We start from the raw sequence: 14,845 nt of genomic DNA, 5'->3' as shown, positions 1-14,845 counted from the left end.
CTCTGTCCTATTTCTCAGTCCAAACCATTGTGTTAGAAGATACCAGTCCTCTTTCTGGCCCTGTGGCCATGCAGGTTTCCAGGCCACTGGAGGCCCTGCCCGAGGCCCACTCGGGAAGTGGTGCAGTGCAGCGACCTTGTTCCCTCCTCATTCCAGATGTCACTCGACACTTCTATTTGAGCTCCATTGCCTTAATTTCTGTATATATTTTGCATGTGTGCAGAGCTTCTATTTAACGCAGAAAATAGACAAACGGAGCTATATTTCACTGTCTACTTTGCAGTCTGGGGCTGACACAGGCACTGTGGACAGGGACAGGCGTGGCCCCTCAGCCCTTGGCCCCTGGTCCTCAGAGGAGATGCCTGGGGCCCAGAGCACCTCGGCTCCTCAACAGCTGCCCCCAGCTGTGTTCTGAAGCCAGATGTATGCGGTGAGTTCTGGCCCTCGGTCTCTCTGCACCCTGTGGCCTAGGGCCCTAACCCAGCACGTTATGTTTGCTTTTCATTTTGACCTACCACACTGACTGGTGGCAGGACACCTTGGCTCTCTGGCTGCAGTGTTAGGTTTCAGGTACCACCTCCCTAGGCAGCGCCAACAAACACAGCTGGAAACACCATTTGAATTTTTGAGAAAATGGGTATCGTGATGAAAAGGTTTAAATTTTAAGCAAGATGAAATCCTAAGGGAATTTACATCAATGTCCGGGCAAAGGTCCCCTGTGTGTATAAAGGCCCATCTGATCTCGTTTCAGCAAGAATAAACTCTTCCCAAGGTGTGGGGTCAAGGAAGGAAGAGACTGTTCACAGGCCAGACTCTTGGCTGAAGACACCCTTTATTGGCTGTTTTGTAGACTGGGAAGCCTTGGCAGGCCTGGCGTGTTGACGTGCCTCCGTCCTGACGCGAGCTCCCGTGCATCAGCTACACCCTGGACCAAAATTCCCTCTGGAAAGTGGAAAGAACAAGCTCTACCTGGGTCAAAGACTCGTTGAGAATTCAATGCTCTCCTTGAAAGCACTTTATAAGCTATAAAAATGCTCCACACGTGTGAAATGAAGTTCTTGGTTAATAGTAACGCTACGACATACTTCCTGAGCCTCGCGATGTGCAGGGTGCCATTCTCGGTACGGGCATGGTGCAGAAACAAGCCATGCTCCCCACTCTCGGGGAACCAGCAGTCTGGACCAGAACGGAAACTGGCATTTTCTGATCCCCAAAGCTAACAAAACCCTCTTTCATATCTCAGTTCTTAGATCCCCAATTTTTAACCTTTAGTTTGCTTTTTTTTTTCCAATCGGGGAATATTGGGGAACAGTGTGTTTTTCCAGGACTCATCAGCTCCAAGTCGTTGTCCTTCAATCTAGTTGGGTGCAGCTCAGCTCCAAGTCCAGTTGCCATTTTCAATCTTTAGTTGCAGGGGGTGCAGCCCACCGTCCCATGCGGGAGTTGAACCGGCAACCTTGTTGTTGAGAGCTTGCGCTCTAACCGACTGAGCCATAGGCCGCCCCTAGTTTGCTTTTAAGCCATCTATAAAAACAATAGAAAATGTGCAGATTGTGACAAATGTGAAACCAACTGCAATACAGGACCCGGGAAGTTAAGTATCAACGCCGTCTCCATTGATCTGAACTGCACTGGAGGAAGAAGGCATTAAAATAGCTCAGTTATGAAACAGGCAGCTGGCTTTTTTTTTTTTTATTAGTTTCAGGTGTACAAAACAACATAATGAATAGACATTTACCCCCCTCACAAAGTGATAACCCCACAAGTCTACTACCCATCTGACACCGTACATAGCTATCACAGTACCGTTCATTATATTCCCTACGTTGTATTTTACGTCTTGTGAATATATATATATATGAATATATATGTATATACATGTATATGTATATATATACATATACGTAATGTTTTTTAGTTGACATCCAATATTATATTAGTTTCAGGTGTACAGCATAGTGCTTAGGCATTTAAATAATTTATGACGTGATCCCCACTATAAGTCCAGTACCCATCTGGCACCCTATCTACTAGTCTTTACAACATTATTGACTATATTCCCCAGAGTGTATTTCACATCCCTGTGACTATTTTGTGGCCACCAATTTGTACTTCCTAATCCCTTCACCTTTCTCACCCATCCCCTAACCCCCTCCCATCTAGCAACCATCTGTTCTCTGTATCTCTGAGTCTATTTCTATTTTGTTGGTTCATTTATTCTGTTCTTTAGATTCCACATGTAAGTGAGAACATGTGGTATTTGTCTTTCTCAGTCTGACATATTTTTCTTAGCATAATATCCTCTAGGCCCATCCATGTTGTTGCAAATGGTACAATTTCAGTCTTTTTATGGCAGAGTAGTACTCCATTTTATAAATGTACCACAGTTTCTTTATCCAGTCAGCACATTGGTTGTTTCCATATCTTAGCTATTGTGAATAGCACTGCAATAAACATGGGGGAGCATATATTTTTTGAATTGATGTTTTGGATTTCTTTGGATAAATACCCAGGAGTGGAATTGCTATGTCATAAGGTAGTTCTATTTTGAAATTTTTGAGGAACCTCCATACTGATTTCCACAGTGGCTGTACTAGTTTTCAATCCCACCAGCAGTGCATGAGGGTTCCCTTTTCTTTACATCTTCATCAACACTTGTTTGTTGATTTATTGGTGATGCCCATTCTGACAGGTGTGAGGAGGTATCTCATTGTGGTTTTCTCTGATGATTAGTGACGTTGAACATCTTTTCACATGTCTGTTGGCCATCTGTATGTCCTCTTTGGAGAAATTTCTATTCAGGTCCTCTGCCCATTTTTTAATTGGATTGTTTGTTTTTTTTTGGTGTTGAGTTGTATGAGTTTTTTTAAAAAAATAAATTTTGGATATTAACCCCTTATCAGATGTATCATTCGCAAATATTTTCTCTCATTCATTGGGCTGTCTTTTTGTTTTGTTGATGGTTTCCTTTGCTGTGAAAAAAAAAACTTTTTAGTTTAGTTTAATGAAGTCCCATTTGTTTATTTTTAATTGTTTCCCTTGCCCAAGGAGATATATCAGTAAAAATATTACTAAGGACAATGTCTAAAAGTTTACTTCCCATATTTTCTTCCAGGAGTTATATGGTTTTGGGTGTTACATTTAAGTCTTTGTCAAGTTTATTCTTGTATATGGCATAAGAACAGGTCCAGTTTCTTTCTTTCTTTCCTTCCTTCCTTCCTTCCTTCCTTCCTTCCTTCCTTCCTTCCTTCCTTCCTTCCTTCCTTCTTTTCTTGCATGTATATGTCTAGTTTTCCCAGCACCATTTATTGAATAGACTGTCTTTACTCCAGTGTAAATTCTTCCTTCCTGTGTCAGATTAAACGACCATATAAGCAGGGATTTATTTCTGGACTCTGTTCTGTTCCATTGATCTAAATGTCTGTTTTTATGCCAATACCATGCTGTTTTGATTACTATGGCCTTGTAGTATAATTTGTAGCTGTAGTGTGATACCTCCAGCTTTGTTCTTCTTTCTCAGGATTGCTATGGCTATTTGGGGTCTTTTGTGGTTCCATATAAATTTTAGGATTATAGGTCTAGTTTTGTGAAAAATGCTGTGGGTATTTTGATAGGGATGGCATTGACTCTATATATTGCTTTGGATACTATGGACATTTTAACTATATTAATTCTTCCTGTCAATGAGCATGGTCTGTGTTTCCATTTTTTTTTGTATCTTCTTTGACTTTTTTCTTCAATTTCTTATAATTTTCTGAGTACAGGTCTTTTACTTCCTTGGTTAAATTTATTCCTAAGTATTTTATTTTTTTGATGCAATTATAAATGGAACTGTTTTATTAATTTCTCTTTATGATAGTTCATTATTGGTGTATTAAAAATGCAACTGAGGGCAGCCGGTTAGCTCAGTTGGTCAGAGCGCGAGCTCTTAACAAGGTTGCTGGTTCAGTTCCCACATGGGATGATGGGCTGTGCCCCTTGCAACTAGATTGAAAATGGCAACTGGACTTGGAGCTGAGCTACACCCTCCACAATGAGATTGAAGGACAACGATTTGACTTGGAGCTGATGGGTCCTGGTAAAAACACAGTTATCCAATAAAAATTTTAAAAAAATACAACCAATTTCTGAATATTAATATTGTATTCTGCTACTTTATTAAATTCATTTCTCAGTTCTAATAGTTTCTGGTGGAATTTTTTTGGTTCTCTCTATATAGTATGTCATCTGCAAATAATGACAGTAATGCTTCTTCCTTTCCCATCTGGATGTCTTTTATTTCTTTTCTTGTCTGATTGTGGTGGCTAGGACTTCCAGAACTACGTATGTTGAATAAAAGTGGAGAAAGTGGGCATCCTTGTCTTGTTGCTGATCTTAAGGAGAATGTGTTTAGCTTTTCCCCATTGAGTATGATATTAGCTGTGGGTTTGTCATATATGACCTTTGTTATGTTGACTTATGTTCCTTCTATTCCCACTTTGCTGAGAGTTTTTATCATAAATGGCTGCTGGATTTTTTTTAATGCTTTTTCTACATCTATTGATATGATCATATGAAAATTGTAATTTTTTTCCAATCATATGAACACGTAATTTTTATTTTTCATTTTGTTTATGTGGTGTATCATGTAAATTGATTTGCAGATACTGAACCAACCTTGCATACCAGAAGTGAATCCCTCTTGATCGTGGTGTACGATCATTTTAACATATTGCTGAATTCGGTTTGCTAAGATTTTGTTGAAGATTTCTGCCTCTGTTTATTAGGGATATCTGCCTAATAGTTTTCTTTTTTTCATAACGTCTTTGTCTGGTTTTGGAATCAGGGTAATGGTGGCCTCATAAAATGAGCTTGGGAGCCTTCCTTCCTCTTGAATTCTTTGGAATAGTTTGATGAGAATAGGTGTTAATTATTTTTTGAATGTTTGGTAAAATTCACCTGGGAAGCCATCTGGTCCAGGACTTTTGCTTATTGGCAGCTTGTTGATTACTGATTTGATTTTGTCGGTGGTAATCAGTCTGTTCAGATTTTCTGTTTCTTCTTGATTCAGCCTTGGAAGATGGTATGCTTCTAGGAATGTATCCATTTCTTCCAGATTGTCCAATTTGTTGGTGTATAGTTGCTTATAGTATTTTCTCAAATTTTTTTGTATTTCTGTGCTGTTGGTTGTCATTTCTCCTTTTTCATTTCTGATTTTATTTATTTAGGTCCTCTTTTTTTTCTTGATGAGTCTGGTTAAAGGTTTGTCAATTTTGTTTATCTTTTAAAAAAGCAGCTCTTGGTTTCATCGATCTTTTGTATTGTTTTTCAGTCTCTACTTCATTTATTTCCACTCTGATCTTTATTATTTCCTTCCTTGTACTCACTTTGGGCTTAGCTTGCTGTTCTTTATCCAGATCCCTTAGGTATAAAGTTAGACTGTTTATTAGAGATGTTTGTTTGTTTCTTTCTTTCTTTCTTTTGCTTTTCAATGGAATACATTTATTGAGGTGAAATCACATTATTTTTAGCTCTTGGGTCAAAAAGTGAACACAAATGTTTTTTATACAGTTGTTAAGAATAGGAGACCAAGATGGGTGTGCCCAAAATATATTATTCAGTTGGCATTTCTATGGTCATCAGGAAGAAATTTAGAGAACGGATTTCATTGGTTGGTTTTCATAGCTTCACAGACAAAAAATAAAATAAAATAAAATAATGACCCCGACAGCAAACAGCAAAATTTTTATCCACATAGGAATGGAGCACCCCTTTTTTGTCTTTTCTGATTTGACATCTGCCAAAGGAACATACTTAGGAATATATTTAGATGAATAAAATTCCCCCGTCCTAAAATCACTGAGTTCTAATGGCCAGCCTGCAACCCCTGTGATTGGTCTGTGGCAACTAGCACTAATTCCTGTTGGTGTAGATGCTTCAGAGGGAAAGATTTCTTTAAGAATATCCCTTTCTGTTCTTCTTTCCTCCTTTTCTCCCACTTCAGCTCTTGTCAATGGTTTCTTTGGTGTTCTTCTGGGGATGTCTGAGAATTCAGTAATTGGCAGAATAGGAGCTGCATACTTGAAATTTCCAGTCACCCTGTTGACAACTAAGGTTTTGTTGCTTGAATCCATTATAGTTTCAGCTATGGGAGGAGTACTCTGAAATTATTGCACCATCTATACGAAATGTTCTGAAGTATCCACTGATTTTGCTCAACTCTTCTTTGCTTGCGTGTTACTGGAGTCTTTGCTCTGCCCTTTGGTGGGTCTCTCTTCTCAAGCTTGAGCTCTATTTTAGCCTTCCTCATTGTCACTGTATCTGTCAGAGTCATTGATTCCAATCTGTCTTGTATTTCCTGCTGAAGAAGAAATTGTTGGCAAAGAAGTAGAAGATCTTGATTCTGTTCCTTGTTCCCTCAGTTTTCAACAGATTTTTCTCATATAGCTTCCTGGTTGTTCCCACAATAGGACCAGGATTCACTCCATATTTCACAAGCTGATCCAGAAGGTCTTCATTAGTGAGTTCTGTTACATCTACATCATCTTTATCTTCTGGTCTGGGCTTATCAGTTTTTTTTGTGGCTTTCCTGCTGATTGTTGCTCAGCTGTGGCCCACGGCAGCTGCCCCAGAGCCAAGGACTGGGGTGGGCTGGCACTCGTCCTCGCTGGAGAAGTCCGGAGACCCCTTGCTGTTAGTGCCTGCGGCCTTTTGTTTCTTGAGATAGGCCTGCGATGCTACGGAGGTAGACCTCCAATGCTGTTCCCTCTTAGGACTACTTTCACTGTGTCCCATAGATTTTCGGTCGTTGTGTTTTCATTTTCATTTGTCTTAAGGTATAATATCTTTTGATTTCTTCCTTAATCTTATTATTGACCCACTCATCATTTAGTAGCATGTTATTTAGCCTCCATATGTTTGTGTGCTTTTCAGTTTTTTATCTTGTAATCATTTCTCGTTTCATACCGTGTGACCAGAGAAGACACTTGATATGATTTCAATCTTCTTAAGTTTATTGAGAGTTGTTTTGTGGCCTAACATGTAGTCTGTCTTGGAAAATGTTCCATGTGCACTTGAAAAGCATGTATATTCTGCTGCTTGGGGGTGAAATGCTCTAAAGATATCAATTAAATCCATCTGGTCTAGTGTGTCATTTAAGGCAGCTGTTTCTGTGTTGATTTTCTGTCTAGAGGATCTGTCCATTGTGTCAACGGGGTATTAAAGTCCCCTGCCATGACTGTGTTACTGTTGATCTGTCTTTATGTCTGTCAATATCTGTTTTTATATATTTAGGTGCTCCTATGTTGGGTGCATAGATGTTTACTAGGGTTATGTCCTTTTGTCGGATCAATCCCTTTATTATTATCTAATATCCTTCTTTGTCCCTTATTATAGTCTTCATTTTAAAATCTGTTTTGTCTGATATAAGTATTGCTACACCAGCTTTTCCCTCATTTCCATTTGCATGAAATATCTTTTTCCATCCCTTTAACTTTTACTCTATGTGTGTCTTTCAATCTGAGGTGAGTCTCTTGTAGACAGCATATGTGTGGGTCTTGTTGTCTTACCCATTCTGCTATCCTGTGTCTTTTGACTGGAGCATTTAATCCATTTACATTTAAAGTGATTATTGATAGATACATAGTCGTTGCCATTTTATAATTCGTATTTTTGATCTTCATTTGTTTGTTTTCTCCTTTCTTCTGCTTAAAGCAATCCCTTTAACACTTCTTGTAATACTGGCTTGGTGCTAATGAATTCCTTTAGCTTTTTCTTGCCTGGGAAGCTCTTTATCCCTCAATTGTAAATGATAGCCTTGTTTGGGTAGAGTAGTCTTGGTTGTAGGCCCTTGTTTTGCACCACGTTGAATATTTCCTGCCACCCCCTTCTGGCTGCAAAGTTGCTGCTGAGAAATCAGCTGATCGTCTTATGGGAGCTCCCTTGTATGTAACTAGTTATCTTTCTCTTGCTGCTTTTAGGATTCGCTCTTTGTCTTTAACCTTTGCCATTGTGGGGACAGAGTCCCAGAGAGCAGTTTCCAGGCTCTCAGCCTCACGTGGAAAGGTGCTGGCTCAGGTAGTAGATGGCCGTCAGCTGTGGCTAATTGACCATCAGCTGTTACCAGTTAACCAATTAGCCACTGATACAACTTCTGTGGCTGCGTTGATTGGTGAGTCGGTCGGTTGGCAGGCAGAGAAGCGGACGGCAGGTTGCAGGTCGTGTGGATCCAGCCTCCAGTGAGACTATAGTGGTATGACTCCCCTACCTATGGCTCCGTGGGTATTTCTTTTTGGCCTCTCTATATCCTGCGTTCTTACGTGGGGAGCGGGACCAGAGACCCCGCAGGCTGCCTCGCATGACAAATGGCGCAGCGAGCAGGGTCTCCTGCATGACAACCATTTTAATTATGATGTGTTTTGCTGTGGGCCTGTTTTTGAGTTCTTGTTTGGGATTTTCTGTATTTACTGGGCTTGTATGTCTATTTCCTTCACCAGGTTAGGCAAGTTTTCAGTCATTATTTCTTCATATGGGTTCTCATTTCCTTGTTCCCTCTCTTCTCCTCTTGGTACCCCTATGATGCAAATATTATTATGCTTGATGTTGTCCCACAGGTCCCTTAAACTGTCTTTATTTTTATTATTATTTTTCTTCTTGCTGTTCCAATTGGGTGGTTTCTGCTACCTTGTCTTATAAATCACTGATTCGACCCTCTGCTTCATGTAATCAGCTGCAGTTTCCTTCTAGTGTGTTCTTCATTTCAGTTATTGTATTCTTTCTGACTGGTTTTTTTTTTTTTTTAATGGTTTCTATGTCCTTCTTTATGCTTACTGTCTCTGTGTTGAAATTCTCACTAAGTCTTAAGCATTCTTATAACCAGTGTTTTAAACTCTGTCTCTGGTAGGTTGGTTGCCTCCATTTCACTTAGATCTATTTCTGAAGGTTTCTCCTGTTCTTTTATTTGGGACATGTTTCTTTGTTTCCTCATTCTGGCTGCCTCTTAGGCAGCTGGCTTTGACACAGAAAAAAAGTGCCTGGAAATTGGATTGCAACTGAGCAGCTTTTTCCTCCAGATTTTTCTCCCAAAACATCTAAAGATTGAAGTTTCCCATTTGTACATAGCCGGAAAAACACATACGGCTTTTCATTTATAGAGAAGCATATGCTGAAATTTAAGTTTATTTTGCCATTTTTTTCCTTCTGATTTTTCAGCTTGCCTCATCATTCACTATACTAGTTATTGCTCCTCTTCATAATTGTTCCTAGCCTCCTCCCTCCACACCTTCTCTAACTGGCACTGATTGGCTTAGAGCGTCTCAAACTTGGTTGCACCTTGGAATCACCTGGAAGTTTATTAAACTCCTTGTGTTTGGCAGCTCCCCAGACCAGTTCTGTCATGACCTCTGGAGTGCCTTAAAGTTCCCAGGTGATAAAATGTGCGGGAAAGTTCAAGGGATTAAGCCAGCCTCCCCCACAACATTGAAAGAAAGGCTTTCAGGCTTGTGATGTTGCTTCACTGAGTGTGGTTCCCACAGAGTGGCAGTGGCAACGCAGGTGTTCCAGTAGCGTGATGTCAAAATACAAAGTGCCAGCCTGGTATCTCAGTTAGTGTGCAGGTGGAGCCAGTGAAAACTCACCCCATCTCCGACTTCAAGCCCTTGGAAAATAAAAAGAAGGGCCGACACTATCCTTTCACATATCAGTGTTTATGTTCACGAGGACTTTCATTCATTCAGCAAATACTTATGAGCAGTTACTGGTTGCTCACCACTGTTCTGTGTGCTGGGGGTGCAAATTTGCACACCAGATAAAAAATCCCAAGAATGGCCTGTGTTTTTGTGAGGGGGGAGATACACAACCATAGATATCACCAAAAAATCATGTAATGTTAGATGTGATGGTAAGTGATAAGCATTACAAGAAAAGGAAAAGCAGAGCCCAGGGTTTGAGAGTTCCAGACTGTGGCAGGGTGCAGGTTGCCATTGCCAAAAGGACGGTCAGGCTGGGCCTCGTTGAGCAGGCAACATTTGAGCAAAAACCTGGAGGTGGGGGAGTGAGCCAACTGTGCTAGAGGAACAGCAAGGAGGTGAGTAGTAGGAAGTGAGGGCAGAGGTGACAACATTGTTGGGGGGGTGGGTAGGGTTAGGAGAGTCAGACCCTGTGGGACCCTGTTGCTCCCTGTCGGCATAAGGACTTTGGCTTTTACTCAGAGAGAGATGAGTCATTGGAAGATGTGAGCAGAAGAGGGATATCATCTGATTTAGATTTTAAAGGATCTGAAAGGGAGCAAGTGTACGAGCAGGCAGACCGGTGAGGAGGCTACTGCAAAACCCAGTGAGAGGCAGGGGGGTAACAGCAGGGACGTGAGGCGTGGTGCACGTGTGCATGTTCTGAAGATACAGCCAACTGGATTTGCTGGCAGACTGGATACGAAGTGTAACAGCAGAACAGTCCAGGGTGATTCCAAGGTTTTTGGCCTCAGCAACTAGGAGGGTGGAGTGGCCACTATATTAGTTAAAGTTACTATCTCCTTTGTTTCCTTCAGAATTTTAATTTATGGAGGTCACTAAGTGAAGACATGGAGAGGCCCATCCATTCAAAGCAGGTTTTTATTCTAGTCCCCAAGAGGAGGGGGCCCACTATGCCACGCAGCGCCCAAGAGGAGTGCAAGGTTTTGGCCAGGAGGCCAAAGGAGTGAGGGCAAAGCCAAGGCCAGCACACTTACTGGGGTTTCCAAGGAAAAGCAGTGTGGGGCAGAGCAAACAGTTCCGATTGGCTAGTTTAAATAATTCCGGTGGGCCTTGGGACATGAGGCTGTCCCTAGTTGTCTGGTACCTGGGCCTGGGTTGATTCGGGCAGGGAAATACTGATTGGACCTGTGAGAGTTTGGTAAGGAGGTGGCAGGGGCTGTGAGGTCTGCACTGGTTGTTTGCATGTGAAAGGCATACTGGGCAGTGGGGAGCCCTGTGCTCTAAGAATTGACTGGACCTCGGAGGGGCAATGTCTCCCCAGTCAGGAAAGCCACATAATGCCAGAGTATCAAGAACACAGAAAACAAGAAAATACAGTTAAAATAATTGACCCTATGATGAACGGATGCCAAACCAGACACATCCAGGATCACAGAACAGGTACGTATACCAGCGGCTAGAAAGACATACCCCGAACCCTCAGTGGCTTGCCCTAATGGAAGTTTACTGTTCAGTCACATCAAGTTGAGTTGGCACAAGGTGGGGTGGGGCTCTGCTCCATCAGTCGTCAGGGCTCCGCTGACAGAAGCTGTGCTGTCGTCAACCTGTGCCTTCTGAGACCACCCTGGGTGGGTGGCGGGTCAAGTGGTGGGTTTCCGTGGGCCGGGTCTGGAAAGGGTAACATCGCTCCTGCCCATTCACATAGGGGCGGAAATGCGGGGGAATGGGTGCCCAGAGGACAGGGAAATAGATTTGGTGAGAAATGGGTCAGTTCTGAGGGGCAACAGCTGGGAATGGCACAGGATGAGGGGCAGGGCAGGACATGTGAGGTCTGAGCTGTATACACAATAGACTTCTGCGTGGTGATGGGTGTGGATCTGAGATTCAGGAGCTACACGGTTGACAGCTGTCCGCATCTAGATGGGGAATGAGATTACAAAAAGGGTGAGGGTAGTTGGAGGGGGCCCTCCAACATGAGAAGTTCATGGACTGGACAAGAGGAAGAGTCAGCAATGGAGACGGAGGGGACAGCCAGTGAGGCCAGAGGCGGGCCGGCCAGCTGGTGTCCTGAAAGACGCGTGACTGCAGGGTCTTTAGCAGGAAGTCCCCGTCAGTGACCACAGTGATGACACTGAGGGTTGACCTTGGGGTACAGCTATGTGAAGGTCACTGCTGAGCTTGATGAGGGCGGCTCCCACGGAATGCTGGGGCTAACTGGGATCATAGCAGATTTAGGAGAGAAAGGAGGAGAAAGCCGGGACAGTGAAAACAGGCAACTTGCAGTTTGGGGCTGTATAGGGAAGCAAATAAATAGGAAATCATTCAGGGAAGTAGTGAAAAGGTTTTGGGGTGTATTTTCTTTCCTTTGGCAAATTATTTTTTATACCATCATATGTAATGAGGATTTTTTTTATTGTGGTAAATGTGTATAATATAAAATTCACCACTAACATTTTTAAGTGACAATATAGTGGCGTTAAGTACATTCACATTGTTGTGCAACCATCACCACCATCATCTCCAGAAATTTCTCATCATCCCAAACAGAAACTCTGTGCCCATTAAACACTAACAACTCCTCCCCCACCCCCAGGCCCTGGGAATCTCTAATCTACTTTCTGTCTTTATCAATTTGATGACTCTAGGGACATCATATAAATGGTATCTATCGTGCAGTATTTGTCCTTTTGTGACTGGCTTATTTCACTTACCATGTGTCAGAATTTCCTTTCTTTTTAAAGCTGAATAATATTCCCCTGAATGTACATGTCACATTTTTCATCCATTTATCCAGCAGCACTTGGGTTGCTTCGACCTTTGGCTATCGTGAATAATGGTGCTATGAACGTGGATGTACATATATCTCTTTGCAACTCTGCTTTCAATTCTTTTGGGTATATACCCAGAAGTGGAATTACTGGGTCATATGGTAATTCTATTTTTAACTTTTTGAGGAATCTCCATATTGTTTTCCACAGCAGCTGCACCATTTTCCATTCCCACCAGCAGTGCACAATTTCTCCACATGCTCGCCAAAGCTCCTTTTCTTTTCTTTTTAAATAATAGGCATCCTAATGGGTGTAAAGTGATTATCTTACTGTGGTTTTGATTTGCATTTCTCTACCGATTCGTGATGTTGAGCGTCTTTTCATGTGCTCATTGGCCTTCTGTATGTCCTCTTTGGAGAAACGTCTATTCAAGCCTCTGTACATTTTAAAAATCTAATTGTTTGTTTTGTTGTTGTTGACTTGTAGGTCTTCTTTATATATTCTGGATATTAACCCCTTATGAGATATATAATTTACAAACATTTTCTCTCATTCCATAGGTTGCCTTTTCACTCTGTTGATAGTACAGTTGTCCCCACCCCCTTATCCACAGGGGATACGTTCCAAGACCCCCAGGGGATGTCAGATGGTACCAAGCCCTGTATATACTGTTTCTTCCTGTGACGTGTTTCACCTGAAGGAAGCGCTTTGTGGGCATCACTACTCTTGCACTTTGGGGCCGTCACTAAGTAAAATAAAGGTGACTGAACACAAGCACTGCGAGACCGTGACTGGCCACCTGACAATCGAGATGGCCACTGAGTGACGAATGGGCAGGTGTGTGTGGCTACTGTGGACAAAGGGATGAGTCACGTCTGCGCGGGATGGAGTGGGACCATTTGAGATCTCATCACACTAAGAATGGTGCACAATTTAAAACTTAGGAATGGTTTACTTCTGGAATTTTCCACCTAATACATATTTTTGGACTGTGGTTGTCCAGGGTGACTGAAGCCACAGAGAGGAATGATGGATAAGGGGCGGCTACTGTGTCTCGTGATGCAGAAATCAAATGCAGCCTCCTCAGAAGTTTGTAAACTGTATCTCAAAGATCCCTTGGGTAGCAGGAACAAGCAAGGTTTGTTATTGGCTTCCCAGGTTTGGGACTGGAGGACCCAGGCCCTCCAAGCAGGAAAGGCCTGTTGCCTAGAGAAAGCCTGATATGCAGGTTATCTCCCTCGACCGTTGAAGGAGGCACGATTTGCACATTACTTGTGAAGAAACTGAAGCCCCTAGCGCCTGCGACTCAAGCAGACACAACAGCAGAGATGCCAGGACTCTGGGAAGGTGAATCATAGTCCAGAATGCTTCTGTTTCCTCAAACATAAAACAGAAGTACACGCACCCCTGCGGACACAAGTGTGGCAGCAAGTGGAGCCCAGGGAGCTGTGCCATACAATTTGGAGACAGAGGTGAGTTAGAGGCGGCCCCCAGGCCAGGGCTCTTGCAGGCCTCCACATTGGCATGGACCTTCCTAGTCCCCAAAGGGCTTTCCTATCGTCTTCTTTAAACCTGACAGAAACCTTACGCATAGACACTCCTATCCACAGTCTACCAGGTTACCTTGGCGTCACTGGACTTGGAATTGAAAGCTCTGCTTTCAAGTCGCAGCCTTACGATTGGACAGTCAGCCACCGGGCCAGGCACTTTGCACAGCTTGTACCCTTGATTTGTAAAATGTGGATGAGAATGGCAAGCTCATCAAAACTTACCAAAGCCCCTACTTAGCCCAGAGCCTGGGTTGAATACATGTGGGCTGAATGTGAGGACTAATGTGAGAACCACAAAGGAGAAGTGACCTACAATGGCTGGGATATCGAGGAGAGCTGTGAGCCCGCAAACTATGTGCCAGGTGCTCTACATCAATTCTCTTATTTCCTTTTTACAGCAACCACGTTATCCCATTTTTTGGACACAGAAACAGGCTCAGAGAGGTTAAGAAATGTAACCAAGCTCACACAGTCATAAATGTCAGATTTAAACACACAGTATAATTTTCAAGGACCTACTCCCCCTTCAACAGTTTTTTTTAAAGATTTTATTGGGAAAGGGGAACAGGACTTTATTGGGGAAGAGTGTGTACTTCCAGGACTTTTTCCAAGTCAAGTTGTTATCCTTTCAATCTTAGTTGTGGAGGGCGCAGCTCAGCTCTAGGTCCAGTCACAGTTGTTAGTTGCACGGGGCGCAGCCCACCATCCCTTGCGGGAGTTGAACTGGCAACCTTGTGGTTGAGAGGATGCGCTCCAACCAACTGAGCCATCTGGCCACCTGGGAGCTCAGCGGCAGCTCATTGACTTCGTTCTAGTTGCGGAGGGCGCAGCTCGCTGACCCATGTGGGAATCTAACTGG

At 42.7% G+C, this 14,845-nt stretch overlaps 2 pseudogenes; both read right to left on the bottom strand.

The window, feature by feature from the left end:
* Positions 1-5,596: 5,596 nt before the first annotated feature.
* Positions 5,597-6,113, bottom strand: LOC141568959 (lamina-associated polypeptide 2, isoforms beta/gamma pseudogene; annotated as a pseudogene).
* An 11-nt stretch (positions 6,114-6,124) lies between these two features.
* Positions 6,125-8,720, bottom strand: LOC148756438 (lamina-associated polypeptide 2, isoforms beta/gamma pseudogene; annotated as a pseudogene).
* Positions 8,721-14,845: the final 6,125 nt, after the last annotated feature.

The sequence above is a fragment of the Rhinolophus sinicus genome, chromosome 12 (genome assembly GCF_057876585.1).
Source record: "Rhinolophus sinicus isolate RSI-liver-muscle chromosome 12, RSI-T2T, whole genome shotgun sequence".
Taxonomy (NCBI): domain Eukaryota; kingdom Metazoa; phylum Chordata; class Mammalia; order Chiroptera; family Rhinolophidae; genus Rhinolophus; species Rhinolophus sinicus.
This window is presented reverse-complemented; position numbering and strand designations above follow the sequence as displayed.